The following is a 15,375-nucleotide window of genomic DNA, read 5'->3' on the forward strand; positions in this document are numbered from 1 at the left end:
TCCCAATTGTACCTGCCCACACGTTAATCGAAAATCTTTGTTGGAAACCACGTTCTCGGATTTGGTGTGGATTTTCTTCTGACCAGATGTGGGTATTATGGGAATTGAAAACTCCATCTCGAGTAAATCCTGCTTCATCTGTGGTTAAGATGATGCTTAAAAAATTGGGTTCTTCGTCAATTTTTTGAAGAAGCAATTGACAAAATGCAATTCGACGTGGTGGATCTTCTGATTCTAAGTGTTGGACACGTTGAAGATGATAAGGATGTAATCCTTGTTCGTGCAGCGTTCTCCAAATTGTGAAACTGGAAACACCCATTCGTAATGCAAGTCGTCGGCAACTAACATTTGGTTCTTCCTAAACAGCTTGCAGAATTTCAGGCTCCAAGTCCAAGACACGACGAGATCTTGAACGGCCTCGATTTCGGTTGACAGGACTAAAAGTACCATAATCCCTTAAATGCTGGACAGCATTCACAAAGGTACGTTCACAGGGAACTTGGCGACCGGGAAATCTCTCCATGTACAAACGCCTGGCTGCACCAGCATTCGATAAAGCTTCCCCGTAGATCAGCACCATGTCTGTTAACTCCGGATTAGTGTACTGCACCATTTTTGACGATAATTACTGGAAATTCACTTTCCAATAAATTGTAAACACGGCCGCATGCAGGCGAAGGACGTGACTAAATTGTGTCAGTAAGTTTTTGCAAGACCTATCCGCCTGGGTTTTTGCCGTATTTACTTTTTTTGCGTTAACCTTGCCATCCATAAACGACTCGATGACACGGAATACGGTGAAAATAAATGTAAGTATAAATTTGAGTTTTCGAAAAAATTGTAAATAGAAAAGTAATTTGTTTTGATGAGTTCTATCACCGTTTAAATTTTCTTAACGCATTTCAATAACACGATGTATACAGGCTATTCCACGAGTGATAATGAGCCTGACGGAATAATAAATTCAACCCACAATACATTTTCAAAAAAGCCGGACATTTTACTTTCAGTAGCCAGCTTATTTCGGAAATATAGTGTGGGTTGCATTTTAAATTACGTCAGGCTCATTATCACTAGTGAAATATCCTGTATGTACATACAGTTACTCCTGCAGCTCTGCACTGAGGTCAGTCAGGTCACAACACAACGTACAATGAAAATTTAAAATTGACAAGTGACGCACAGGTGATTGTTTTTCGCTCGCTCCGGTAAAAACTCGACTCCCTTCATTTCAGCTTGCTGTGTCCTGCTGCGAACGATTGTCGCTGAGCTGCGAACGATTTTTGCTTGTGCTGCGAGCGATTTTGGCTTGTGCTGCGAACGATTTTACCGTGTCGCATGAAACTAATTCACTGCCCGGGAATAAAATGTATGTAGCCCGTCTAAAGAAGTTTTCACTTCAAAAACTTATTTCGTGTTGAAATAAAATGATGTTCTTTAATGAATGAATTGTTTGTACAAGGATTAAAACTTTAGAAAGAGAAATGAATTTTCTAAATGAATTAAAATGAAAAATGCGTATTAATTTTTATGAACTGGTTCATTGGAAGAAGAATTTAAGTAAAATGAAAGTACTCGAACGAGTTCATATGAGAATGAAAAATATACTTATTTGGTGTTTAAGAAACTCTTTCCTTTCACAGGTAACCAGTAACTTAATGATTATGCTTATGAATTAACTAATTTAACAATTATTCGGCGTGGAAACTGGAATTGCGTGTCCTACATATACGTCGCTGCCGCGTCGTACGATTCGAAAAACGATAAAATGAATTATGAATGGGGATGAATCCTCGGCGGTGTCCTCGCTTAACTGGTGATGCTGCGATGAACGATCGCTTCCCAAAATCCGGACGTTCGAGGGAGTCACGGAGTCGCAGACGGAAGATCCGACCAAGACGGTACGATACGCAGCAAAATCAAATTCCAACGGTACGGTGCGGGACCAATACCATTCCCATAGCTTTACGTAACCAATTACGTAACGTGACGTAACCTAACAGGTATCACGTCATTTCGGCGCGGATGATTCGGCGCACGTCGTTTCGGCGCTGACATATCGGCGCTACGTCAATTCGGCGCAAAGACAAATCGGCGCTAAGACATATCGGCGCACTAAGGTCACTAGATCAACACAGTACGTGTTAAGGTAGCGCCATTACATTTCTGGCGTGAGTTTATTGTGAAACAAAGATAACAAATGCAAATGTCGTAAGTGCGACGAGGAAGACATCAGTTTCGGGGAATTTTGTTTGGCAGAATGACAGCAGTCTTTTAACGTTAAAAAAGTTAGGTTATGCGTTATGCTGACATTTTAAAAATTAATTATAGTATAATTCAGAATAAGTGGCATCGCGGTAGGCGTGGATTATCTAAAGTGAGCTTTATATTATGTCAAAAAATTAACTAAACATGTGAAACCTTCATTAGGTACTTTATTTTGAGGTTCTGCGTCACATTATTTTGACATGGTTTTGATCCACAGCAGAGCTAACCCACAGAAAAATCATAGAGTTTTCGTAAATGAAACAAAGAAATTCCAAATACTATAACAAGAAAATAAACACAAAACGATTCCAACGATAATGTCAAAACCAAATTGACAGCGAAGGATACCAACAGCGTCGAAACTAGGGTATTATTAGCGAGGGTCTTGCTGCCAACGTAAATTTGAATTTCCAACGCCTACCGCCATGCCACTTATTCTGAATTATAATATAGGCATCTTCATAAGATGTACCGAAATATAGGAACGATTGGTAATGGACCTTTACAAATAAGGATGGTCTTTGTCGCACAGTGACGTCACTGCGTAAAGGAATTCTGCGTCCTGTGAGACAACAAAGATGTTGACCGTTAGGTAAAATAACTTCGATGAGTTAAACCAATGGAAATAAGTGTAGCGGTATTCGTAACCTCACTTTCTGCTATTACAAGACTTGTAATTTTGATGCTGACTGACTTGCGAGAAAACGCGCTTCATCATTTTGTGCACTCTGCTGATATTCGATATTTTGATTATTCGACATTAGCGCCGATTTGTCGTTGCGCCGATTTGTCTTTGCGCCGAGTTGTCATTGCGCCGATTTGTCGTAGCGCCGAATTGTCATGCGCTAAATTGTCGGGCGCTGATTTGGCAGCGCCGATTTGTCATGGAACCGTTCGAAAGTACGACGGATCAAAATGACGATTTCCGGCGGTACTACACGTGCGCTCTCGATTGACAGGTGATTCATCATGGCGTCGGTTTGTTTACCTTTCGATTTCACCGACCGGGAAATTTACAGATGGTCTTTCGGTACAGCGTCGGTGAGTCCGCGTGCATTTTGCGTCAGATGGTAACAGTCGTTTTCCGCAGGCTCGTAAAAGGTAAGACACAGAGAAAGGAAAAAAGTTAGAGAAAGGAAGAAGATAAGTTCCCGACAAGTTACAAAAGGGAAAAGGGACTAACTTTGTCGTTCGGGCATCTGAGCTGTGAAGGAAGAATTGAGAAAAGAGAAAGAAGAAGGAGAAAATGGGGACGATAAAAAGATGGGCCGCAGGTAGACAACCCAGAGGCGTGCAGCCACCTCCGCTTTCGTTATCGGGCAAACACGTGTTCTTCCCGCCGCCCCGTGGCTGGCACAGTTTCCACAAAGATCTGGCTGAACAGACGAAAAGAACTTGAACGGAAGTGAAATGAGCGACGCAAAAATGTCACGGAAGGTGGGCGCGTCAGACGTTGTCGTCGATGCCTTTTCTGCTCTCGATGGTAGCTGCAGGTGTTTGAGCAGCCTTGTTACGGTCCCGCAAGCGTTTATATGATCTCTTGGGCCTCCTACACCGGCCAATGGCATTTTTTCATGCTACAGCTTTTTGGCTGCTGGCTTGAAATATGTGATGACCTCTTTGGTAGCCAACTAGCAGCCAACTCTGGAGGCCTTGACCGGCCAAAATGGGTCATGCCTGAGTCGGCATCTGTCCGATGAGTTCTTTCACCAACCGGACCTTTGGTGCTTCCGGGAACTATCGCTGGTAGAGGGCCGCTTGCCTAGCGAAAAACACTTCCACCGGCTCTTCCCATCCCAGATTCCCTCTCTGGAATTGTTGGTAGAGGCTGGTGAAGTTGGCCTCCACGCCGAACTCCTCCCTCAGACGTGTCTCCAGGTCGCTGAGGCATCAGTCTCGAGTGGCGAAGAATTTGTTTACCCGAGCGGTTTGCCCACGCAGTTGTCGATGGGCGATCTTCGCCTTCACCCGTTTACTACTGGCTGCGGGGTTACTTGCAAATTGTGACTTGACTCACCTTCAGTGCTGGTCTGTATCGGTTGAGCGTTGTCCATGGCGAGCTCTTCCACAACTCCTACCAATTGACGGGAACGGGCTCTTGTGATCATCGACGCTTCCAATCAGGGGGCTTCTTGAAGGGCTCTCTCGATGCCTTGTCGAAGTCGGGCCCCACGTTGGGTCCAATTTGTCACCTCGGGGCTTACGGGCCGGACGACCGTAATGATCCGGTGTGACGGGAGGAAGCTGAACCTGGTGGACCCGGTGGACCGTCGTCGAAGAGTCAGAGGTAATTGCTTGGAGTTGGCTCTGATAAGAACAGGGAGAGGAAAAGAAAACACGTCTTCCCTTTCAGACAGCCTGGACTCAACTGTCATTACGACCGCCGCTGGTTGCTTTTATCTGTTTGTTGTTAAGCGCCGCCCGCCCAGCGGGTGTCGCGAGACTACCTGTTTAAGTATTAACGGAGGCCCCGTCGTCGCGGGGGTAACACTTCGACCCCGCTGGTTTAGTGTTTAGTCGTCCGTCCGCGCCGAGCGTGGCTTATATATGCATAACTCAGATTCAAGACCGTCATTCGTCGTCCTGATTGGTCCGCGAGCGGAGTCCGTCTTTTGGCGGATTTGGCCCGGGAGCCCGACTTTTTCGGTGTGTTTCCAAATGTTTCGGGCGCCTGAAATGGCAACCAAAGCCCCAACCATTATCCAGCTTTCGCAGGAGGACCTGCAGAATCTGCTTAATTAGGTGGCAGCACTCAGACAGGAGGTACGTACTCTCCGCCAGGAGTAGGATGAGTACCACCACTACCTTAATATCTCGGACGCGAGAATCCACTGCCTCGAGGAGGGACAAAAGGTGACTGATATCTCCCCCCGAATTCACCAGCCCCAGCCCACCCGGAACAGGCTGAATCCTCTATTGAGGTGGAGGAGGAAGTCGTGCCTGCACCGAAGCCCCCTTTCAAGGAAGTCAGATGTAAGTACCGAAAGCGTCGTACCTCTCCTTCCACCCCCAGATCCAGACGGCCAAGTCTGGTCCCAGCAGGGAGCATCCATCAGCGGAGGCACCCAAGAAGGTCAAACGCGACAATCCCCGGCCCCTCAAGCTCAGCCACCCGGGTCCGCGCCCGCCAAACCAGTGGCGCAGCAGAAACCCCCGGCGGAAAACAAAATTCCGCCCATCGTCATTCGCGACGCGTCAAAGTGGCCTTCACGAAGGCGAAGCCATGCGTGGATGGTATCCGGGTGAACCCGGGTACCTCCGACGACCTCCGAGCCCTGAGCCTCCTGCTCGAGGAGAGGAAAGTGTCCTTTCACTCTTCCGCTCTCTCCGAGGCGAAAACACTCAGAGCCGTTCTGAGAACCGTCCCTGTCGAGATCGGTCTCGAGGATGTCCAGTCTGACCTGGTGGACCAAGGCCTGGAACCGATCAAGGTGTCCAGGATGATCTTCACCAGGACATAGAAGCCCCTGCCATTGGTCCTCGTTGAGGTGCCTAAGGACAAGGGGCAGATTTTCCAGTTGAGAACGGTTTGCCACCTCCTTATCTCCGTTGAGCGGCCCCACAAGAAAAGGACCCCCAGTCAGTGCCACAAGTGCCAGCGATTTCATCACTCAACGTCACTGCCACGCCCAACCGAAGTGAGTGAAGTGCGGTGAGAGCCACGAGTCTCAGGCCTGTCAAAAGACCCGTGATGCCGCGGCCAAATGCGCCAACTGTGGCGGCCCCCACACGGCCAGTTACCGAGTTTGCCCCAGGTTCCCAAGAGGATACCTGGGCAAGAAAACCCCCCGGGAAACCACGCAAAAACCCCCGAAAAATCGCAATCCCGCGATCAAAAAAATCATCTTCGACTTGTTGGACGCGATTCAATCGTCGAACTCCACCGAGGAGATCCTCAAGAAGGTGCTCGCGATCATTCCCTATCTTCTCTCGGACTGTTAAATGCCAGTACAAGAGAGGGTTAGGTCGCTGCAGGAAACGTTTATTAATGCGAACGGTCTGCGAGGCTGCCGCAACGAGCAGGAGACCTTCGCAGACGACCGCGACCTCGACTTGATTTTGGTCGGAGAGACCAAACTGCAAGCCGGTGTCGCGGACCACAAAATCAGGGGGTTCGTGCTCTATCGCAGCGACCGCGATCGCGATCCTGGAGGAGGAACAGCCATTTATGTACAACCCCACACTATCAGATCGCGCTTCCCGCTCTCCAGAGCTTGGAAGCCACCGCGACTTCAGCTGCGGGAAAATGACTTCACCGAAATCTTAGATACCGGCATCTCGGTCATCGCCGCTGGTGACTTCAACGCGAAGCACCAAGCTGGGGTAGCCGTGTGGCCAACCGCAACGGCCGAATTTTGCACGAGCTCGTGGACGCGATCGATCTCTTGGTTGAGGCTCTACCAGAGCCAACATACCACGACCCTCGTGGCCACCGCGCCAACACACTCGACATTGATCTTTCAAAGAACGTCCCCTTTCAAAGGAGACTTCGCGTCGTGAACGCGCTCAATTCAGGCCACTTGCCCGTACTGATGCACATCGGTGACGAGGCAAATGACGAGAACTTAAACACACAAGTTCAATGCACAAATTGGCCGCTCTTCGCGGAAATTCTGGAAACCGACTTCGGACCGATTCGTCGGATTGAATCGGTCGAAGACCTCGAAAACGCAGCCGGCGCTCTCGAGGAAAAAATCATAACCGCCATGACAAACTCAACTCGAACCCGGGTCGAGCCGTGACAAAAAGAGACTTTGCCGCAATGGATCATCGATCTAATTCGAGCGAAAAATCGTGCCCGGCGCCTTGCTTGGATCGGAATGATCGATGGGAACCAAAACTCGAGTCACTTACGACTTCGATCTGGATAATGGCGAAAGCGCGAAACCGATCCCACCAATACACGGAACACACGGACTCGTCTTCTCGAATGATGAAAAAGCGGAGGCGTTCGCCAATAGTTTGGAACTGCAATGCAGACCAAACATCGTCGACGCCAACCTGGATCACATCGAGGAGATCGAGCACGAAGTCGAAGACATTCTTTCGGGACAGCATGACACCCCAATCACAATTATCGGACTTCTGAAGGTGAAAAAGTCACCCGGGTCAGACAAAATTCCCAACACAGATAAGTAACACTAGATAACATTGTAAAACTTTGAAATGTTTGGCCTACTAAGTACCATCGCGACTATCCAAAAGTGAACGATAGTTTGCGAAAATTTCCGTATTTTTCGTTAGATTAAATCAGGCTGTATTCATTGACGTTCGTGCAGCAGGCGTTACTATTTTAATAATAAAAAGTTGTAATAAATAAATAAATAATTTTTAATAAAAATGAGGCTGAAAAGTAATTAATACATTATTAAAATGAAAGTAAACTTTAGTAAAGAAACCTTTACAACACCTATTCGTATTAGCCTCTCAAGCCTGTTTTCTTGCCTACGCCTCTTTATATTGAAGATGCAAGTCCTACTGCAATGTAATTCTCTCGCAACAGCAGCCAACGACCAATTTTCTTCTAGCTTTGCAAAAGCCCTAGCTGTCTGAATCAGAGTGAGATGTCGCATTTAAAAAAATAGTTTAAATAATTTTTTTAACGCTAGTGTCAAATTTTGACATTTTAGGACGCCTATGATTTAAAGTAAAAATCAAACTATAAAAAAAACCGTTCATTTTTGGGTGGCCGCGATAGTACCTACAAATTTGAAAAGGAGAAACAGACATTTTTTTCTAATCTCCAATTAAATAAAAATATAAAAAATCTCTCGTCGCCATTGAAATAATTTTTTTGTTTTATTGTTTTTCATCCAATTCTATCACAAAATTGCTTATTAATTTAAAACAGCAGCTACGAACTATTAGAAGATTGCCTAAAGCTTGTAGACATTTAGCTGCAGATAAATTAAGTTCAATTATTAATAATTGTCTTTCGACTAAATCAATCTCTTCATTTGAGGATCTTTTGCTATTCTCTTATAGAGCTTTCAATGTAGCCGAGAAATCTGATAAATCATTGAATAAGCCACGACCTGCTGTATAATAACCGGCCTGTTCATTTCATTAAAAAAGCATTGTGAAAATGTTTCCGAGAAAGAGCCAATTTTCGCCGATGAGGGCGCCACAGTACGGGCGCTTCTGAAGAATAAAAATGCGGAAAAATAGGTTTAGACATGATTTTAGAGTTAAGATTGAGCACAGTAAGTTCATATTTTCTTTCTAAAACAATACTGAATACAACCGTATTTTTGTGTTTTTGATTTTAAATTCGAATGTCATTTGAACGAGAAAAACTCTCGGTGACAAAAACTTAAGATGAATAATATCCCCAAAAAGCGCCCGTACACTAGCGCTCTGCGGGGATCACTCAATTTACACTTTTGAACAGGCCGGTTATAATACAGCAGGTCGTGGAATAAGCATATAAAAGAAAATTTTCTAATTTTGAAGTACCTCAAATACGAACATCTTCTAAGAGACGAACACATTTATCACTAGCTAAGAAAGTGGAAGCAAAAGTAGCCGATTTTGATATCAAAGGAGCTGTTAAATTATTGTCCTCGGATGGCTCATTAGCTTCATTCAATGAAGATGTTGCTGAAGAATTAAAAAAAAAGCATCCTTCACCATCTCGCGAACTTTTTTTTCCAGACGCTTTCAAAACGGGAGACTTTTCTTTAATAGTTAATGAGCAAAACGTTCGAGAAGCTATCAATTCCTTTCCTGCCGGTTCTTCACCAGGCTTAGATGGCATGAGACCACAATATTTAAAAGATATTATATCTTTATCAGCGGGCGAAGCAGGTCAGCGGGCACTAAGAGCTTTAACAAAACTGTGCAATTTTTTATTGTCTGGCCAACTTCCTTCAGAAATTTGTCATTTATTATATGGTGCGTCTTTATGCGCCCTTCATAAGAAAGATGGAGGAATTAGACCGATCGCTATAGGAAACTGTTTACGAAGATTGACTTCAAAGCTTGCTTGTTTTTAAAGTCGTAATATTGTAAATTCGTATTTATCTCCACACCAACTTGGAGTGGCAACTAAGCTAGGATGCGAAGCAGCAATTCATACTACACGTACCTTTGTGAATTACGACCAAAACCGTGGCAAAGTTCTTCTTAAATTAGATTTCAAAAACGCATTTAACTCAGTCGAACGAGATTGTATTCTAAAAGAAGTCCAATGTCATACCCCACTTCTTTACCCTTATCTTTATCAATGCTATAGGAATCCTTCAACTTTATTTTTTGGTGATCATTTAATTTCTTCTTCTGTTGGAGCTCAACAAGGAGATCCTTGTGGTCCTATGATTTTTAGTCTTGCCATTCAACCAATTATTTTATCTTTGAATTCTGAACTGAATATTTGGTATTTAGATGATGGAACCCTAGCTGATTACCCAGAAGTAGTTTTGTCCGACTTTAAGAAAGTTATCAATTTATCCAGAAAAATTGGTCTTGAATTAAACTTTAACAAATGCGAGATCTTTTGCTGTTCTGGAGACACAGATTTAAAAGTCATAAAGAAATTTCAAAATTTAGCACCAGGTATTAAAATTTGTGACCGAGGAAGTTTATCTCTTTTAGGCTCTCCAATCTTTGGCCAAGGCTTCAAAAACACGGTCGAAAAAACTATTATTACAGTTGAAAATCTTTTAAATAAAGCTGAATTTCTTAGCAGACACGTGGCTTATAGCTTAATCAAGAACTGTCTTTTCATACCAAAATTTAATTTTTTATTAAGAACAACTCCTTTTTGGAAATTTTCTAATTACGTTAATTCCATTGATTCTTCTTTAAAGTCTTCTTTAGAAAAAATACTTAATTTACGTTTAACTGATTTACAATGGTGTCAGTCCACTTTACCGATTAGATTTGGTGGACTGGGAATTCGCCGCATTTCAGATATTTGCCTCCCTGCTTTCCTATCTTCAGTTTATGGTGTTAAAAAGCTTGTTTCTCAATTACTAAATTCAAAGGATAATGAGCTTATTATTCACCATTATGATGAAGCTTTAGCAGTCTGGGATGTAGAAAATGAGAACGAAAGACCAACAATTCCACAATTTCAGAAGAATTGGGATAATATCAATATCAAAAGAATAATTGACAATGACTTAATCTTTAATTCATTTAGGGACTTGGCTCGTTTTAAGGCTTTGCAATGCAGAGAATCAGGATCTTGGTTACATGCAATACCTTCTCCTAATATTGGTACTCTTTTAGATAACACTTCCTTCCAAGTTTGTATTGGTTTAAGATTGGGTTGTAATCTTTGTACACCTCATATTTGCAAATGCAATGCGAAAGTTGATGAAATTGGTATTCACGGTCTAAGTTGTTCCAAAAGCAGTGGTAGATTTTCAAGACACACTGAAATTAATTCTATTATCAACCGGTCTTTGACTTCTATTCATGTTAATTCAACTTTAGAACCAAACGGACTATCTCGTGATAACGGAAAACGCCCTGATGGGATGACTTTAGTACCGTGGATTAAAGGTCAACCTTTGGTTTGGGACGTTACTGTCGTAGATACACTTGCAGACAGTTACGTATTGAAAACATCTGAAGTCTCAGGTTTTGCCGCCGAAATGGCTTGCAAACGCAAACATAACAAATATAGTTCAATTATTTCGTCAAACTACATATTTAAAGGTTTAGCCTTTGAAACCTTAGGCCATTGGTGCAAAGAAACAATAGATTTCATTAATGTCATCGGAGACCGACTTATCGCGGAATCAGGGGATTCCAAATGTAAGAAATTCCTTTTTGAGAGGATTTCCCTTGCCATTCAATGTGGAAACGCTGCAAGCATTTGGGGCACTTTTCCAGATTCGGCATTATTATCGGAAATTTTCGCATTGTAAATTAAAAATGTTATTTCATCCAATTTAACACAAAAATATAATTTATACAAAATACCCATATGATTACAATGATAATGTTAATACATATTTAGATAACAAATTTTAAAAGAACTAAAAATACTAAATGAATAAACTTCTTCAATATGTACTTATAAAAAATATGGCTGACGTTTTTAAGCTATCAATGCAAAGATTTTATAAAATTGTAACATTGAAAGATCTCGATTTCTCTTGTGTAGCAATATTAAGCAATGACAATAATGATAACAATCTTCCTACAATTTCAACTAATTGGTGCGATTCTGTTTTAAAATTTATCAATATTGCTATACTTATAACAAGGTTGTAGTTGCTATAGTATTTTCAACCAAGGAAGTCCGATATATTGTAAAGCCATCAAGGAGGGGCAAATTCCCATAAGCTGAATTTTGAAAACATTGTATACCTTATATTTTTAACAATAGAGTCCACTTTTCGTTGCTACGGATCTTACGGAGGGCCTGCAGTTGAAGTTTGGCCATCGTGGGTGGGTTGAAGCCAGGTACATTAGAAAGCGCCCCGAGTTATTTCAGCGGCACCCAACAGTAGATCAAGTTGAAGTTTAAAAATTAAAATTTAAAGTAAGTTTAATATAGGTTTTCTTTGAATTTTATAAAAGTTAATAAAATTAATTTTCATCTTCGGAGTCTGAATAATACTCGTCGGAGTCTTCTTCTTCCAACGATGTAACAAATGGACTTTACACTTTCATCCCCACACTATTTTCACCGTTATGACCATAAATTCATCTTTTCTTAAAATTAAATAATTAGGAAAAGATTAAGTTGATTTGAAAGCCTACTGTCTCGAAAAGAAATTTGCCTTTTCTTAAAGGGTTTGGAAAAGATTAAGTTAATCTGCCTTTTTCGGTAGTACAGGTACAAGTATGGTTGCATCTCATTGTAAATATTGTAGGTACATATGTGTTGTTGATATGATATAATATTTTTGTACTACATATCATACATAACAAATACTGCTGTTAGATTAAAAAAAACATTTTTGTTTTGGAACTTCTGTCTTTTAAACTTCTGAGATATTCATGACCACTTTTGCCATAAGGATCGACTGTATTGAATTGTAGATTTTACAACCAGTGGCTGTAAGTTTGACTTTCGTTTACCACTGTTCTTACGGAAAACCGAACCCACCTCCACCCTGCACCCTGATTAGTCCTTTTGGTGTTTTGACATTTTAACAACTGACCAGACTTCCTAGTTTGAAAATAGTATATGATATGAAGCTGTTGATTGGTTGGATCTATGCAAAATCAATGTTGTTCAATAACAATATTGCTAAATTTTGAAACAGAATTGCACTAATTATTTGTGTAAAAGCATCACAACTAAAAAATATTTAGACCAAATAAATTTGAATATGTTATAAAAAAATAAGTTTAGTCTTAAAGAACAAAGAAAATAAATGATTTAAAAAATGCAATGGATGATCATTTCTAATCATTTCTACATATTAATTAAAGTTATACATATACTTAATAAAATAAAAGCAAACATGCACAAATTACAATTTGTAATAACTTTTCCAAAAATTCAGTTTTCCACACAATACCAAAATACCCTGAGATCAGTTAAATTTATACTTAAAGTAGGCTATCACTTTTAAATTAGATTGACAACGATGTTGACGTTTAGGATTTTAATTTAAAAGAAATGAAGCACTAGGAAATAAAACTTAGTTTTATTGACAATCATAGAAAATGTTCAGTGTGCTCCCCCGGTTTGGATGCAACTGTTAACTCGTCGTTTCATATTTTGTATTGAATTTTGAAGCGTCACTTTAACAATTCAAATCAAGTTTTCAACAGTGTTGCCAATCTAATTTAAAACCCTTAGCCTGCTTTAATTAAACGATCTCACGGTATATCATCAAAAAAAAAACTGATCGTGTCATGTAGAACGCAGGGTTGAAATAACCTCTATCGCCCGGATTACTGCGACTTATACGCCGTGCCAAAACCAAATAACCACCACCTGTTGAATTAAGTTAGTGAAAACAAAATTACACTAAGTGTATACCTAATAGCAATTTTGATATTACTAGAATCCTAGACCAATCAAATCTAAGTACACAACGTTGCCGGTTGATTTTTTGGGTATAATGCATTGTTGGTGGTTACTTCGTTTTGGCAAAAATTATAGAGGTAAATCCTGCATTTGAAATCTGCAGTGTTAGGTACATCATCACGAATGTTAACATTACAATGGCGGCCAAAAAAGTTTAGCCATCGTTTTCTGTCATTTAAAAATAGCTATTTGTATATCAAACAGACAAAATTGTCGCCGAGGTCGCTTGCGGCCGAGGCATGACAATCTCGAGATCGAAGCCAAGGTGTACACAACATTTTGTGTGCAACCGAAAATTTGTAATTATAAAATGAACAAGTAAAATTAATAAAAGCAAAAATAATAAATTATAAATATTAAAATGATTTCTAGTTTTATCAAGGCAACGGCTGCGAAATTCAATTTCGCGGCCTGATCTATGCACGCGAAGGGCTCATTTCGCGTACGGTTGCACACAAAAAATTGTAATCCATACTTTATTCTCATTATGATCACCGTCTTGATTATGATTACTGATTGGTATTTTTTGGGTGGTAAATTTCAAAACTCGAAATTATTTTGTCATTGTCTACTACACAGAACGTTTATCTCAGGTTATCTATGTACCTACGACTGCTCTAATTTTGTTCATTCATGTCAGATTTTTGGAGTATCTGAGCTTTAAACGGTTTAAATTGATTGACAGAATAACAATATCCTTGTCAAAATGACAAGAATCGAAAGTGGGGTTACCATTCCTAAAGGGTTATTTACACTTTAGGTATGTGAATGTCAAAGTAGTGACGGCTAAAAATTTTTGTCCGCCATGGTACATATCTACGTAATTAGTAATTACATAAACTTTGTAAGGTACCTACTTAATTAACCTTATACGAATTATGGTTCTCTATTGGTTTTTATATAATACCTATGGCAGTTATTTTAACAAAACATGAAATACTTGAAACTAATAAAAATACCACAGAACTTTCGAAATATGTAAGTAATTTCAAATTATCAAATAACTAAGTAACAAATTATTGGAAAATCAATACCTAACTACACACTTTATACCTATAAGAAAACTAACTACACTGAAAAACTGCAATCCATGTGAATGTAATGCATAATTTGATAATAATATGTATTCCTTCTTTTTCCATTTATTGTCAACTTTGTTCAGGTATTTTGTGGCCGTAAAAGGGTGCATATCATTATTTTCTGAAAACAGTAAGCTGAATTACAATTATAGTAATTAACGTTATAAGTCCGGGAACTCACAGTTTACAGTACGAATGAGACGTTTAAGGACGAGGCGACGAAGGAGCCGAGTCTTGAAATTCGAAACGAGTACTGTAAAAAGCGTTCACGGACGAATGTCGCTATGTATTTTATTTCATCCTGGCTCAAATTTCGTTTGAAAGAAACATTGAAATTAATTTAAAAATAATTCAACAAAAACTCAAAATCTAGTCACATTTTTGGAACATGATTAGCAACGGCTGTTTGGCAATTGTTTATTTTGTTGAAATAATTTTGTGCGTCAAAATGACTTCTAAAGCAAATCCTCCAGAAATTGTAAGAAAATCTGCAGAAGCCTGTGCTGAATTAATACCTAGCAAGTCTGGTGAAAGGTATCAAAAACAATTCAGCCATTTTTGTAAATGGAAATCAAGAAATAATGTGCAGAAAATTACGGAAGAGGTTGTGCTGGCTGGCCTATTTTTTAGATTTGGTTTAAATGGTTGTATTATTTTATTTGTGAACTAACGTTTTTAGTCTGAGAAAGTAAGTGCATCTTCTTTGTGGCCGAAATAGTTAAATTGTTAATTTGCATTTAGATGTAGTTTTGAATAAAACATTTCTTAAACCTGAATAATTGTTATTGCGATTGTTACTTTTGTGTTTCCAATAGCAACACTTAACCGGCGTCCGGCCGTTTTTTGCGTTTTCCCGGATTCAAACTGATGACGTAAAGTATTGAAATTTGACACAGGATGAAATAAAAAAATAAACAGTTATAAAAAAGTAAATTAGGGCACCCGGCTCCTTGGTAAAAACAATTAGCAGAAAAAATTATTATTTGCTTCCTAACTTGCACATTTCACTTTTGCAATAGTATCATTAGT

This window comes from Tenebrio molitor, chromosome 6 (assembly GCF_963966145.1).
Source record: "Tenebrio molitor chromosome 6, icTenMoli1.1, whole genome shotgun sequence".
Lineage (NCBI taxonomy): Eukaryota > Metazoa > Arthropoda > Insecta > Coleoptera > Tenebrionidae > Tenebrio > Tenebrio molitor.